General features: G+C 36.7%; 1 pseudogene; it reads right to left on the minus strand.

Annotated features, from left to right (window-relative positions):
• Window positions 1–3,292: 3,292 nt before the first annotated feature.
• On the minus strand, window positions 3,293–11,374 carry LOC149170439 (uncharacterized; annotated as a pseudogene).
• Window positions 11,375–17,549: the final 6,175 nt, after the last annotated feature.

Genomic DNA, 17,549 nt, shown 5'->3' on the forward strand with positions numbered 1-17,549 from the left:
GAGGTGAAATGGAGGTGATATTATGGACATAATAGTGAAAGTGTAATGGAAATGAATGACATTTTCAAGACTCAACAGGTGCCTAAAAAAATATAAAAAATACACTAAGTTGATCAATCAGCAAATAGAGGGAAATGACCCTATCTGATAAGCACCAATCACTAGAGATGAAACCCAGTACCACAATGAATAATAGAGAGGGCTGGCCAAATGTACAGTTATGGTTTGTCTAGAGCTTCACCCAAACCTCAAATTGAGGGGCCAAGTACTCTCGTGAAGACGAGCACCCTCCCAGAAAATGAAGAGTAGGTTCGTCTGTGTTAGGTACCAAGGTAGCCTGCCCCAGTCACCTTGTGTAAGTCCCTAAAAGCGTGGCCACTAAGGATACCTCAGATCATAGACACTATCGGGGGGGACATAGTCACAGATAGTACGCCGTGTGGGCAGGATACCTGAGTCCCTGGCTCAACTCCGAAATCCCTGAAGGGATCCCCAATACACAGAATACCCAAAGGAGTTGCAAGCGAAGGCGGGCTACCTTCACTTATAGTCTGATGTTGTCTCGTATTTTGCTCTGCTTTGACTGGAGTGGTCCCGGTAGTATGAGTGCAGAAGGAATTTTCTCTCTTTTAATGATGCTAGTTTGGGTTTCCAATCTTGGGCAGTTTACTCACACTGCCTATCCCAAGATCCTAGCTTGAACTAATGTTTGTTTGCTCAATAAAGAGATACTGATGGATTTTAGGTAAATTTTATGTGTACTTTTTTAGTGTCTTCAGTAGGGGAGTTGACGTATGAAACGTGATGGGACTCTGACTCAAAATTCATGCATGATAGTACCAACACCACGGAGTAGACAATACAACTGCAGTTCTATATTAATGTTGGAAGAGTGATTACAACCATCTATTGCATCAGCCTTCCCTTACCCCTCCAGATTCTCTCTCTCTCTCTCTTCTTACCAACTTCTTCTGATTTGAGACAATGCTCGACAATCAAGTATGCTATCCTTTCAAATGATCTGACCTCTATCACCATAGCCCTAGCTTTGCTTATGTAGAAATTGAGTTAGGGTTGCCAAGTTCCTCCATGAGTTCCTTAGGGTAAAAGCAATGAAGTTGCCATGCTTTTCAGCTCTTTCCCATTTGCCTCTTTCATTAGGATTAGAAATCCCCCAAATAGGTCAAACTTGAGGTGTTTCCTTACTTTTCTGAGTGAATCTAGGAGCAAATATCTAGATATTTATGAGTCAGTTTGTTCCTTTAACCTTTAGAACTTCATTAGGATCCACTAACGTTGCTCTCGAGGTAACAACTAGAGTTAGTAGGGTCACTAATGCTCCCTTAGGCTTATAGAGAAGCTTTATAAAGCAGGTTGTCAGTGCATAACCAGCGTTAGTGTGGAAACAAGGCATGTGATCTTGGTCTTTGATTTAGTTATCCTGTCTTTCCCCTCTGAGCTGATGAGGGGGTCATTTTGCTGTATAACAAGGCTGACAGCATAGGGACAATAACTGAGAATATAGTCGAAGATGCAAAGCAGGTAGCAACTCAGTCCACAACTGAAGTTGCGGTCATCAGGGTCGAGCTGGACTTCGTGCAAAGATCTTCGTTCCTACCGAGTGACTCGAGGGTGAGTCACGATGTTTGTGTTGGGGGCCTATTGGGAGTGGGATCCTCCAAGGGCAGTTTTGGGGCTAAAAGCCCATGTTTAAGTCAAGTTTTTGTAATATTATTGAAAAGACTCCACATTTTGTGGCCACGGAGCGCGAAGGTATTATGTGTCACAAAGGGTAGTCCTCCCTTAGTTTTGTAAAGTAATGTCAGTTGTAAGAGATCTACCCATGGTCAACAGACCATGGGATTGTATAAAAAGATCTAAGCTCTAGAAGAAGTAAGAGAGTCATATCTTTAGAGAAATAATTCTAAGTCTTGGGTTGTAGCATAGGTAGAGGCTCTGCGGCTGAGTGCGTAGAGGCCTGGGGTAGAAGTCTGTAGCTGATTGCACGCAACCCTACAACTATGTGCGTAGGATGAATAGAGTGTGTAACATTTGGATGATATTAGTAAAAGGAGTTATTCTACAATTTCTGTGTATTTGTTCTATTGATGGGTTTGGATATTTTGTGTATGAATTTCCTTTGTTATGTTTCTATGTTGCGCAAATGAACACAGTAACATTGAATAATTAAACACAATTACAAATATCTGTTTACGCGGTGATAACTTTAGGTATTCATCAAGATAAGAAAATCACTGGGTAATTAAGGAATCTACACGGCACGCTGCCATAACAACGCAAAAGTACCTGAGCCCTAGGATAGGGCTGCGCAGAGGTCGATTGTATTCTTTCGTGAAGGTACTGAAAGCTGGAATAAAGGGTTTATCCTAAAAGCCCTAGATTGAGATTACATGCATGAAGGGAGAGATAGAAGATCTCAAATGGCATAAAAACCATCTCAGGGTGCGAAAACTTGGTTCCAGCATCCCCCCATACTGCTTCGGGTGAGACTTCGGTCTGCGCTCCACGAGTTGATGCCGAAAGGGCCAGTGGCATAGGTATTTGTTTGGCTAATTAATGCTAAACCTAGGTTAGGCCCCCTCAAGCCAACAATAACATATCCATCAATGAATTATCTACTTACATCATTCATTAGCTTCATTATGCAAACATTTTGAAAATTGTTTAGGCCGATGGATCTAGTTTTACCAATAGAAGTATGTAAGCCCTTTGATTTATATTTTCTTCCAGAATTACACAGAATTAACTAACCAAATTCATGACTCTAAATATAGGAATGATCATTTCAATCATCACATAAATTATTAACTTAAAAAAAAAAAAAACTAAAGCTAAAAAACTCGGGTACACAGACATACAACAGTCAATAGAAATTTGAGCTCTCACAATTGCCCATAAAAGAATTAGGAACTTTATATGGAAATCATAAGCACAAATCGAGCAACATTATAGCACCAAAAGATAAAGTTTCAACTATGAAGATATAAAAGCATGCACATCATAAACTTTGTAAACATCATAGCATGAAAAATTGTTTCTTATCGATGTTCAACACTAGACTAACTTTTGACACCACTGTCAAAAACAAAGAGGGGACCGGATGGATTGTCTCACACCACATTGTATTTGTCTAAATGTACAAAGGATTGTGAAAATGTAAAAAATGCAATAATATCACCGAAAAAGAAGAAAAAGTAGTGATCTAGACATTTCAATCTACATAAGTCTTTGATTTTACTTATCGACTACTAGCATAAGTATTTTATTTTACTTATGTTTTTGTATTACCTCTAGTACCCAAATGAGCAGCAACTTTGGCTACCTTGTTCAGAGCTCTAGAAACCATCAAGGCTCCTGGAGAAAAATAACCTGTGTTGACAGTTGTAGTTCCTACATTGTATGCTGCTTGATTGGTTGTAGTTCCTATAATCTATGTTGTGTGCCCGGACAGAATCAAGGTTGCTTTTGATTTCTCCCCAATGAACTTTCCAAAAGGTGTCAAATCGGTTGTAGCATTGTTTATGAATTGATTCTTTTTTTATAACTCAATGGCTTTGTTTAGTTGTGTCCTTATCCTTTAGAAAGCATTGTCATAACCACATTTATTGCCTAGTTAAAAGATGGAATATAACTACTAATCTCCAAATAAATGACCATGTTAGACACTTCCCAGGGACTTAAACTACTCTACATTAACATTGTAGTGAATAACTTTATACTCAGGAACATTATTTTGGCTAATAACTTGAGATAATCACTTTTCACACTAAGGACTGACTTTATAACTTTTTATTTTTAATATAAATTTTACCTTGACCTTTGAAGCTACTTCTATTTTATATAATAGAAGGAATCAATTGATTTCCAAGGGTAGGGTCTTCGTTCTATGAAAATGGCTATTAAGAGACTAAGTTATCTACTAGAAGATCATAAATAAATCTCTTCCTTCTACAAAGTAGTGAAAAAAATCTGGCTAACTAAGATATGGAACCTATTTTGAATATTTTTCCCTATGTCTTATTATAGGTTTTCATTTGAGGTCCAAATATTTTTGAGGTATAATCCCTTTATGTTCAGTAAAATGGCATTTGGAGTCATTAAATGATCCAATATTGAGCTTTGAAGCATTCAATAAAACTACAATTAATGCACTCTTCCAATCAATGGATCCCATCTACATAAACCCTCACAAACAAAATTAAAGGATCACAAACATGTAAACACATATAGACACTGTTGACACCTAATCATCAGGATTGGGTGAATAACTGAAATTGTTGTAAATAAATAATAGAAAATGTGAAGAGTCACGGGGAGATGAAATGAACAATCTCTCCCTCATGTATATAATAAAGACCAACCTGAATGAATATCATGAATTGTTTTGAGGAGTTACCTCCTTGCCTAACATGGTATCAGAGCCAGCACCATTTTTGGCTTCCCTATGCTTTGTAATTCCCTATTCTGCCTATGGTATTATGAATCCTATGCAGACTGGCTAGCTTGGCAGCTCTGACCCTTCCACTGTCCTGAACGCATCATAACCCACAGCTCATTATACTCCTTATCCTTATCGTTGGAACCATCGTTGTTGCCATATGTTGCTAGAGCAGCGCTATGGAGCGAATTCAAGTTCTAAATTTTGTATAAGGGGAGGCAGTTGTTAAAGAACGTAAGGTTTTTTGTGGCTTTCTCCCTGTTCATTTCCATACTCTGTGAGTTGGGCTCTGGCTGAGAATTCTTGGCAGTGCCCTCAGTGATCTTCGCGGACCAAATCATAAAACCCAAAAGTTGATTAACAGACTTCGACAGCTCATTACACTCCTCGCTTGACACCTCGTGACTCGGCCCTCCACACTGCGTTGCTCACTACTTTATCCACAACCCTCCTCCATACACAGTCTTTTGATACCTCGGCCCTTGTCATATGAATCCGCTCTAATATAACGCTACAGGTTAATTTACGTTGAATGCTGTAACATTGTTGGTATATTGATCTCATAACAGACGTGGAGGTGAACACATACGTCGACCTAGAATATTGAATCTGGAAAGGGAGGTGTGAAATGGTGCGGTGAACGTACTATAAGATTTATGCATTAAAAAATGGTGTGATTAAGCCATTCAATTGATACGTTGTTTCAATTGATACGCTGCTCCAATGCTATTGTTGTCCAGAGCCTATGCATGAGAGGCTCCTCTCCTGCGCCAATGGTATGATTTTTTTTTAGTGACTGTGAGCTATTGCATTATATATGGCATTAAATAATAGAGACAGTGAATGGTGAATGCTATTACCTTGCGGTGTATGGTATTACATTTTGTACATTGATACCTCTGTCTCCATATATCAGAATCAATTTTTTTTAGCAGCAGAAGTTTTTTTTCTCCACAAAAGCACATTTTTGGCCAACATAAGTATTTTTACAGCACTCAAATTTTACAATGCATTCAATCATATCTATTGTGGGAGTAGTTCTCACTGGCAGGGAGAACTATCCTGAGTGGTCCTAGAAGATAAAACACACCCTCATTTTCATTGAGTTGTGGAAAGGAGTGTGTGTTGGAGATGGAGACAAAGAGCCAGAATAGCCTAACTCAGATAAGGATTTCACCATTTGGGAAAATAAGAACAACAAAGCCTATGCATTAATTGCAACATCTATAAGTGAAGAGGTGAGTCGACATATTTCTCCATTTTCAAATGATTTATAAGCCTTACAAAAGCTGAAAGAACTCTATGACTCACACTCTACACTTGAAGTTGTTCAACTCTTGATTAAACTCTTCACTCTTGAATTACAAAATAATGATCCTCTTGCTCTTGCATCTGAAGTGAAATCTATACTGCATGATATCAAAGCCACTAAGGTTGAATTGGATATTCCTCTTATCACTTTTCTTAAGGCACTTTATCCTACTTACTCCAATTATCTTGAGTCATTGCAAGCAAATGGAAATCTCAAAGATATTACCTTTGACTCTCTTGTGAAAAAATATGTTGAAAGAGAGAAAGCTTTTAGAAAGAAGACAACCCCTAAATCTTCTGAAGAAGTTGTGTGCCTTGCTCATAAAGAAAATAATCTTGCCCAAGATTCTTCCAGAGGAAGAGGTGGTCGAAGAGGAAGATAAAGATATTTCAGAGGCAGAGGGGCAGAAACTCTCAAGGAGAAAAGGTAGATTTACACTGCATACGCTGCAAAAGAAATGGATCACATGATGCCTCCACATGCAAGTTACCTTGGGAAAAAATTGAGCAAAAAAGAAACCAACCCAAAGGTAAAACTAATGACACAGACAAAGGTAAAGCACCTGAATCTGCTCATTCTGTTGTGGCACAATGCAGTATTGGAGTAAATGAAGACTTATTTAATGCTTCACTTGCTTCTTGGAAAAATGATTGGTTGCTTGATTCAGGAGAAACTTGCCACATTACTCATAGAAAATATTTTTTTTAAAGAATTTACTGACAATGTTGATGGAGTAGTATACTTTGCAGACCAATCAAAACTCAAGCCATCAGGGCTTGGCACAATCAGGCTTAAATTGCCTGGTCTTCCAGACTTTCTTCTAGATCATGTTCTATATCTCCCACAACTGAAGAGAAACTTGTTGTCCTTGGTCCACATCCGCCAGCAAGGTCACTCCATTCATATGTTTTATGGCAAGCTTGAGGTGAGAAAAGCATATGACCACTCACTTGTCATGAGGGGGATAGAAGAAGAAAGGCTTCTTAAGTTGCAGGGTACCTCTACTCGTGCACAACATTTCTCATACAATTCTCATTGTGAAGAAGGTACACTTCCATAAAGTTTATTATGGCATGCTAGATTTGGACATTTGAATTATGACAGCCTCCGCTTGTTGAAGAAAAATGGTGTTACTGGTTTGCCTACAATTCCTAGGAAACTTAAGCAATGTGATGCTTGCATTCTAGGAAAGCATAGCAAACAGTCTTTTCATGATTCACATTCAAGAGCACATAGAAAACTTGAACTCATTAATTCAGATTTATGTTGTCCAATGCCTGTTCCTTCTGCAAATGGAAATAAATATATGATGACATTTATTGATGACTACACCAAAATGTGTTGGGTTTATTTATTGAAGAACAAATCTAATGCTTTTCAAACATTCAAGAACTTTCATACATGGATTGAAAATGATGCACAATCTCATATTGGCTCTATTCGCACTGATAATGGAAAATAATACACTTCAAATGAATTTGAAAACTATCTTCGCCAACATGGGATCAAATATCAAGCAATTGTGCCTTATAATCCCCAACATAATGGTGTAGTTGAAAGAATGAATAGGACAATCTTAAATATGATGCGCTCCATGATGTTTTTCATAAATGTAAAATTGATGTTTTGGGCTGATGCAGTTCTATGTGCTGTATATATAAAGAATATATGTCCATCTAATGTTATCATAAACAATACTCCCTATGAAATGTGGTATGGGCACATTCCTTCGGTAAAGCATCTCAAGGTCTTTGGTTCCACCTGTTATGCCTTGATACCAAAGGTACATAGAAACAAAATTGGTGCAAGAAGTTGTAAGTGTATCTTCCTAGGGTATTCAAACACCTCCAAAGCATACCATCTCTATGATGAAGTCAATAAAAACTTTGTTGTATCTAGAGATGTAATCTTTCTTGAAACATCCAAAATTGACAATGGTGTTGAGCGGCAACTTGATCGCTTGGATAGATTCGCAAATGTAAAATCATTTCAAGAATTTGATAATCAGATTCCACATCTTGAAGGGGAGATTCCTATACTGGATCAACCTGTGGAATCTTCTTCTGAAGCACTCTCTCCCCCGCATGAAACTCCAACGGATGATACTTTAAGTGATGTGATTGATAGAATTGGGAGACTCAATCTTGATTCAGTCCCAACTCAATCAATAGAGCAGCTTGGACCATCTGAGAAAGGTCCCCCAAAGTGGCTAACAAAGACACTTGAAAGTGTTCATCCTGATGAGGTTGGAAAGACGGGAACTATAAATTCAAACTGGCAAAATGGAGGTGATGTAGATGAGTCTGATTCGCTTGTTGATATGGATGTTTCTTATGATTGTGAATTGAATTTGTCTACAGATTTCGAACCAACTTCCTTCAAAGAAGCTCCTTCTCATGATGAATGGAAAGAAGAGATGCAAAAGGAGTATGATGCCCTAATAAAGAATGGCACTTGGAAGCTAGTTGATCCTCCATTAGGAATCAAACCAATTGGCTGCAAGTGGGTCTACAAGAACAATTATAAAGCTGATGGCTCACTTGAAAAACACAAAGATAGGCTTGTGGAAAAAGGTTTTGCACAAAAGGAAGGGGTCGATTATGAGGACACTTTTTCCCCACAGCAAAATGGGCTACCATCCGGACACTCTTTGCCCTAGCAGCTCAGAACGGTTGGAAAGCCCATCAAATGGATGTAAAAACTACTTTCTTGAATGGAGATCTAAAAGAGAATGTTTTTATGTCCCAGCCTAAAGGATTTTCTATGAAAGGACATGAACATAAAGTATGCAAACTTGTGAAATCCTTGTATGGCCTCAAACAAGCACCGCGAGCCTGGTATGAAAAACTAACTGAGCATCTTCTGAAACTCAATTTCAAACATTATGATCTTGATGATGAAATTTTGTTTGTCAAGAAGGTTGGCAAAACAGTTGTATATCTTGTGGTATATGTAGATGATATTTTGATGATAGGGAACAATGAAAGCTACATAGCATCCATAAAGAAGGAATTGAGGAAAGGTTTTAAAATGATTGATTTGGGCTATGTTCATTACTATCTTGGTATTGAAGTAACTCAACATCCAAAGTCCATATTCCTTTCTCAAAAGAAGTACATTGGAGATCTATTGAATAGGTTTGGCATGACAAAATGAAATCCTCTTACTACTCCAATGGAACAAAACATAAAGCTCACATCCATTGAAGGAAAAGAATTTTAGGATGCAACAAAGTATAGACAGCTTGTAGGAAGTCTCAACTACCTAACTACTACCAAACCAGACATTTCGTTTGCTATTGGAATCCTCTCCAGGTTTATGCAAAAGCCTTGTGAGGGACATTGGTCTACTACAAAAAGAGTTCTAAGGTACTTGAAGGGAACTCAAGACTTTGGAATCAAGTATACACAGGTGGATGACTTCAGCTTGATTGGATACTCTGATTTAGACTTCATTAGAGACAAAGAAACTGGGGTATCTACTTCAGGTTATGCTATGAGTCTTGGATCAGGATCTGTCTCCTAGAGATCACGCAAATACTCAGTTCCAACAGATTCCACAACAGAGGCAGAATATGTGGTAGCAGTTGAGGCAACAAAAGAAATTACGTGGCTCAGAAAAATTCTTAAAGATTTATAAGTAAAACAAGTACAATCAACTCCACTCATGATTGACAATCCCTCGGCAATAAAATTGGCCAAGAACCCAAAGTTCCATGATCAAACGAAGCACATCAATACTAAATATCATCTTATTTGACATCATGTTGAGGCCAAAACAATCCATCTCCGCCATTGTTCCACTAATGAGCAAATTGCAGACATCTTCACCAAAGCACTTGGAAGAGAAAATCTTGAAAGATTCAGAACGATGCTTGGACTCACCAACATCCCTTCAGATTAAGGGGGGGAATGTCGACACCTAATCATCAAGATTGGATGAATAACTGAAATTGATGTAAATAAATAATAGAAAATATGAAGAGTCACCAGGAGATGAAATGAACAGTCTCTCCCTCATGTATATAATAAAGACCAACCTGAATGAATATCATGAATTGTTTTGAGGAGTTACATCCTGGCCTGACAAAGACATAAAAAGGGTGATAAAATTAATTTGATCTTGGAATGAGTATGGCATGGTAGGTAGGTCTCAATGGAACACTCTAAGGGATTTACAAGAATAGATATTAGCATACCCTTCCTTCTCAGTTATGTTGTCCTCATGCACAAAAATTTAAAAATGAGAAAAGAAAATAGGTAAATGAACAATAATCCTTTTGTGTTTCCCACTTCTTAAAGTTTCATTATTTTCTTCTTCCAATGATTAATTGCCTCATATGATCCTTCCCAATGCACTATATGCACTCCCTGATCTATGATTGTGGCTCCCTGTTCAAAATTCCAAAAACACCAAATCCCCCTTTAACTATTTTGTGTGTAAGATAAAAGCTTAGCCCTAAAGAAAACAAAACTAAAATCAAAATAATGTTTTCAATATGAATGTGAACCTCCATAACCATATGTCTTGAATTCCACCTCTTTATCAAAAACATGAGTATTATGCAACATCATAATCCACATGTATCCAGAAAACACACAAGAATTTATCATTTGCATCTTATTATTTCCCAACAACGAAAGACTAAGAAAAACATACTGACATTCAAGAGAATAGTAGTTTCTAACACATACCTACTACCACCAAAAAAGGAAACAATAATATCAGGGTATTTCACCCAATTTTACAAACCTTAACTATGGATTTCAATCCAAAATCCTTTAAGATTGACATAATGTTATGTAAATCAATGTTCTCCAGCTCTAACACCAAAAAATTGAACATTGTAAGGGCTACTAACAAGTTTGAGATTTCTAGTCTCACTATTGCAAATTCTAACTGAATTCACCATGTCTTCCTTAAATCACTACTCTTAGTTTGAGATTTCTAGTCTCACTATTGAAAATTCTAATTAAATTCACCATGTTTTCCTTAAATCACTACTCTTATTAGAAAACTCTCAACACTTGGATTTGAAAATTTTGACTATTGGTTTTTTACTAGATCAGTGAAAACATTATTATGACTTTAGTGGGAAACATATTGTTATTCTCCATCTCTGATAAATCCCATGTTGACAATTCATTAACAAACTGGGTAGAAATAGAAATAGAAAACAAGTAGTTCTACATACAATTCAAAGAATGCTAATTGGCATGAATTTTCTTGTCTCACTAATGTAAAGTCTTATTACATTCAACACCTGTTCATAAATCATTGTTCTTATTTGAAAACCCAGCACTTGGATGCAAAAATTTTAACTATTGGGTTTTGCCAAGATCACTGAAATCATTATTAGGACTTCACTATAAAATAGATTTGTGCTCTTTAACTCTGATAAATCCCCTATTTACAATCCATTCACAAATTGGGTAGGTATAGAAATAGAGAAAAATAAATTCAACTTGAAATTCAAGCAAGGAATGCAGCACACACCTTTGTAATTTTGTTTTCTTAATTGTGCTAGAGTAAGAGAAGAATTGCTTAACATCCTAGATAGTTGCTTTGGGACATGAATTACATACCTGACTGTAATCATCCATAATGGAAATTGTTAACACTCGGGGAAAATGTTATGATGCACAATTTTCTTCTTGCGATGATGATTATGAGTGACCAACAAATACTACTCTAATATAAATAATGCCACATTGAAGATGATCGTGATCAATGTTTCCCTTTGTCAATTTTCCTACAAATTTCAAGAATGTAAAGAGTGGAGCTTCAATTGAGCTGAGTGATAGGGGAGGAAACAAGGGAGTTGAGAGCGTGGAAATGACTTTGAAATTTGTTTCGCATTGTTATGCGTTGGTGAAGAGATTGAGCCAATTGGTTAGCAATGCATTATTGCACATCTACTCACATACGCATTACAACCGACGTACAACATAGCAAAAGAAGGAGAAAACAAAGTGCCTGGATCCAATCATCGAGGTAATGTGAGATCGTAAAAAGATGATGGCATCAAGTCCAAATGACTTAAATATTTATGCATTTAAAAAATGTAACAAGATTTTTAATCGCCAAGATTCAATCCCACTTTACCATGGATTTCTTAATGTGTAATTAGATTTTACTACAATACCACGATTTATCAATAGCAAGATTTATCAATACAACATGTCCCAAAAATTATAACTCATTTCATAATATTCTTGAATATTCCATAAAGGTTAAATTCGTATCATCCACCTATTAGTTACTGATAATTAAATTAAAATTATGGAAATTTTATTCCGAGTGAATCTCCATGGTTAAGAATCTTGTTATGTATTTTTTTAAATGTTTATATGTTTAACTCATATATTATTTCTTTTTATAATTAATATAATAATAATAATTTAAAATAAAGTTATAATTTAGATCACTTTTATGATTTATATATATATATATATATATATATATATATATATATATATATATATATATATATATTGGAAATGTGAGATGTATCATGGGGTAAGTTTTTTAATACTTATTATGAGTCATTTAATTTATATGGATGTGCTAGTTATTAGATAGCACAAATATAAACTCCATGGAATATTCTAAAACATTCTTAGGAGTAGTCACAAATCAAAGGTTGAGATTTATCTTAAAAATAGTTATGCCCTTTTATTTAAATGCATTAATTAAAAAAATCTATTGACACCTAATCATGGGGATTGGGTAAACAATTGTAAAATAGTGCAAATAATAAATAATGGAAAAGGAAGAGTCATCGGGAGATGAAACTCAAGAGTCACTCCCTCATATACATAACTATGAGAAAACTAAATGAATAAATAGATTCTCATTTGAGAAGTTACCTCCTGGACTAACATGGTATCAAAGCACAGGTCCCAGCCTCTATTTTTGGCTATATTCTTGCCCTTGTAACTCCCTCCTATTGTACCTATTTTACAGAACTGTCACCTTCTCTGCAACCTGTATGTCTATGCTTCCCTAGTGATTTCTTTGTCTTATCCCTACAAGATTTCCTACATTATTGAAGGCACTAGTCGCTACCTAACTTTGTGACTTTGTGCTGGAAGTGTGGTGTAGCTGGGAGCATGGTGTTGTGGTTGGCCCTGTGACTGTGACTGCATTGAGGAGGAAAAGTTTATCCGTGCGTAATTTCTGTTCTAGAAAACCGTGGTGCGACTACGACCGAACTGTGAACTGCTGCACTGCTCATGAGTATCCAAGTTCTTTGACTGTTCGTATAATTTTTATTGATCAATATGTTGCATTCTATGTGAAGACATTCCATTGATATGTGTTGTATGTATGCCTTGAAGTGCAACTGTGTATTATCCCCATGGCTTTGAGGCTCTGTGGCTATTGTGCTATGACACCATACTCCTCCCTCCCTCATGCTATTTGGTATTCTGGTTTTGGTACAGTGGTTTATGTGCAGGCATACCATACAACGCAGTTCTTCCACAACGCGGCCCCTCCTCCACTTGTCATACCACCAGTTACCATACAGTCATACCATACCACTGGTTTGTGTGCAGTCATACCATACCACCGGTTGTAATACAAAGTTTTGTATTACATTGATCACCTCCCCATTGTAAGTTCATTTGACTCCCCACAACGTTTCCCTTGATATTCCAAAAGGCTCTCCCCGCACTCCCACATTCCTGTTTGGAAATATATACGTGCAACGCCCCTTTTGTGTGTATATGTCTACTTCTTTTGTTTGTATATAACCGTGTATCATGCTGGTCAAGATTCACAAGATTTCAAGCACCCTTGATCAACAAATCCACACAGTCCAGGTCAATATATTGACCCCCAGTTCATATGTCCATAATATACTTTGTCCAGCATATATTTAACATTGTCTAGTTACCACCTATTTCATAATGTTTTCCGGTTTGAATACACAGTTTTTTTATTACAGTTTTTTGTATTACCACTTATTTCATAACTGTAGGGCCTCCCTCATATACTGCCTCCCTCATATAATGCCTCCCCCATATACCAACTCCCCTTACTGTAGTTTTTTTAATCACCAGAACTGCTTTTTTTTAAACCAACAAAAGCACATTTTATATATATATTGGCAGCATAATACATTTTTTTAAAATGAACTCATTAATATCAATTGTGGGAGTGGTTCCCAATGGGAAGGAGAACTATCCTGAGTGGTCTCGGAAAATCAAACAAACTCTCCTTTTTAATGAGTTGTGGAAAGGAGTGTGTGTTGGAGATGGAGAAAAAAAACTAGAACCACCTACCTCAAACAAAGAATTCGCTATTTTGGAAAATAAGAACAGCAAGGCTTTTGCCTTGATTACAACATCATTAAATGAAGAGGTGAGTCACCATATTTCACCATTTTCAAATGCTTTTGAAGCCTTAAAAAAATTTAAGGAACTCTATGACTCAGACTCTGCACTTGAAGTTGTTCAACTCATGATTAAATTGTTCAGCCTTGAATTACAAAATGATGATCATCTTACTCTTGCATCAGAAGTAAAATCTATTATGCATGATATCAAAGTCAATAATGTTGAACTGGACAATCCTCTGATAGCTTTTGTTAAGGCACTTTATCCCACTTACTCAAATTATCTTGAGTCATTGCAAGCAAATGTAAACCTCAAAGAAATTACCTTTGATTCCCTTGTGAATAAATTTGCTGACAGAGAGAAAGATTTCAGGAAGAAGAGAGCTCCTCAGTCTTCTAAAGAGGCTGTGTGTCTTGCACATAGAGAGAAGAATCTTTCTCAAGATTCTTCCAGAGGAAGAGGTGGTTGAAGAGGAAGAGGAAGAAGAAATTTCAGAGGCAGGGGGGGCAAACACTCTCAAGGAGAAAATTCAAATTTGCATTACATACGTTGCAATAGAGATGGATCACATGATGCATCCACATGAAAGTTTCCTTGGGACAAAATTGAGCAGGAAAGAAATCAACCCAAAGGTAAAACTAATGACAAAGAGAAAGGTAAAGCACCTGAATCCGCTCACTATGTTGTGGCACATTGTAATATTGGAGTAAATGAAGAGATGTTTAACACTTCACTTGCTTCTTGGAAAATGATTGGTTGCTTGATTCAGGAGCAACTTGCCACATGACTTTTAGAAGAGACTTTTTTTTAAAGAATTTGCTGACAATGTTGATGGAGAAGTTTACTTTGCAGACAAATCAAAACTCAAGCCATCAGGGCTTGGCACAATCAGGCTCAAATTACCTGGTCTTCCAGACTTTCTTCTGCATCATGTTTTATATCTCCCACAATTGAGGAGAAACTTGTTGTCCTTGGTCCACATCCGCCAACAAGGACACTCCATTCATATGTTTGATGGAAAGGTTGAGGTGAGAAAAGCATCAAATCACTCACTGGTCATGACAGGGATAGAAGAAGAAAGGCTTCTCAAGATGCAAGGTACCTTTGCTCGTGCAAAAAAATTCTCAGACAATTCCCATTATGATGAAGGTACATTTCCATCAAGTTTATTATGGCATGCTAATATATGTACACTTGAACTATGACAACCTCCACTTGTTGAAGAAAAATGGTGTTACTGGTTTGCCTACAATTCCTAGGAAACTTAAGCAATGTAATGCTTGCATTCTAGGAAAGCATAGAAAACAGTGTTTTCATGATTCACATTCCAGAGCACATAGAAAACTTGAACTCATTCATTCAGATTTATGTGGTCTAATGCATGTTCCTTTTGCAAATGGAAATAAATATATGATGACATTTATTGATGACTACACCAAAATGTGTAGGGTTTATTTATTGAAGAACAAATCTGATGCTTTTCAAACATTTAAGAACTTTCATACATGGATTGAAAATGAGGCACAATCTCATATTGGCTCTATGCGCATTGATAATGGAAAAGAATACACTTCAAATGAATTTGAAAACTATATTCGCCAACATGGGATCAAACATCAAACAACTATGCCTTATAATCCCCAACAAAATGGAGTAGCTGAAAGAATGAATAGGAAAATCTTAAATATGTTGCGCTCCATGATGTTTTTCAAGAATGCAAAATTGATGTTTTGGGCTGATGCAATTCTATGTGTTGTATATGTAAAGAATAGATGTCCATCTAATGCTATAAGAAACAAGACTCCTTATGAAATGTGGTATGGGCACATTCCCTCGGTAAAGCATCTTAGGGTCTTTGGTTCCACCTATTATTCTTTGATACGAAAAGTACATAGAAACAAACTTGGTGCAAGGATTCGTAAGTGCATCTTCTTGGGGTATTCAGACACCTCCAAAGCATACCATCTCTATGATGAAGTTAATAAAAATTTTGTTGTATCTAGAGATGTAATCTTTCTTGAATCATCCAAAGCTGACAATGTTGTTGAGGAACAACTTGATCGCTTGGATAGATTCACAAATGAAAAATCATTTCAAGAATTTGATAATCAAATTCCCCATCTTGAAGGGGGGATTCATATACTTTATCATTATGTGGAATCTTCTTCTGAAACACTCTCTCCCCTGCATGAAACTCTAACCACTGATGATACTTTCAGTGATGTGATTGACAGAATTGGGAGACTCAATCTTGATTTAGTCCCAACTCAATCAATTGAGCAGCCTGGACCATCTCAGAAAGGTCCCCCAAAGTGGCTGACAAAAACACTTGAAAGTGTTCATCCTGATGAGGTTGGAAAGACAGGAACAAGAAATTCAACCCAGCAAATTGGAGGTGATGTAGATGACTTTGATGTGATATGGATGTTTCTTATGGTTGTGAATTGAATTTGTCTACATATTTTGAACCAAATTCCTTCAAAGAAGTCGCTTCTCATGATGAATGGAAAGAATCGATGCAAAATAAGTATGGTTCCTTGATAAAGAATGGCACTTGGAAGCTGGTTGATCCCCCATTGGGAATCAAACCAATTAACTGCAAGTGGGTCTACAAGAACAAGTATAAAGTTGATGGCTCACTTGACAAGCACAAAGCCAAGCTTGTGGCAAAAGGTTTTGCACAGAAGGAAGGGGTTTATTATGAGGATACTTTTTCCCCCACAGCAAAATGGGCTACCATCCTAACACTATTTGCCCTAGAAGCTCATAATGGTTGGAAAGTTCATCAAATGGATGTAAAAACTGCTTTCTTGAATGGAGATCTAAAAGAGAATGTTTTTATGTCCTAGCCTGAAGGATTTGTTGTGAATGGACATGAACATAAAATATGGAAACTTGTGAAATCCTTGTATGGCCTCAAGCAAGCACTGTGAGCCTGGTATGAAAAATTAACTGAGCATCTTCTGAAACTCAATTTCAAACATTATGATATTGATGATGCAACTTTGTTTGTCAAGAAAGTTGGAAAAATAATTGTATATCTTATGGTATATGTAGATGATCTTTTGATGATAGGTAACAATGAGAGCTACATTGCATCCTAAAGAAGGAATTGAGGAAAGGTTTTGAAATGATTGATTTGGGATATGTTCATTACTATCTTGGTATTGAAGTAACTCAACATATGAAGTCTATATTCCTTTTATCAAAAGAATTAAATTGGAGATCTGTTGAACAGGTTTGGCATGACTGAATGCAATCCTCTAACTACTCCAATGGAATAAAAGTTAAAGCTCGCATCCATTGAAGGAAAACAATTTGAGGATGCAACAAAGTATAGACAGATTGTAGGAAGTCTCAACTACCTGACTACTACCAGACCAGACATTTTGTTTGTTGTTGGAATCCTCTCCAGGTTTATGCAAAAGCCTTGTGA

The sequence above is a fragment of the Pinus tabuliformis genome, chromosome 4_2 (assembly GCF_031772625.1).
Source record: "Pinus tabuliformis cultivar Carrire ecotype Pingquan chromosome 4_2, CPIR1, whole genome shotgun sequence".
Classification (NCBI taxonomy): Eukaryota; Viridiplantae; Streptophyta; class Pinopsida; order Pinales; family Pinaceae; genus Pinus; species Pinus tabuliformis.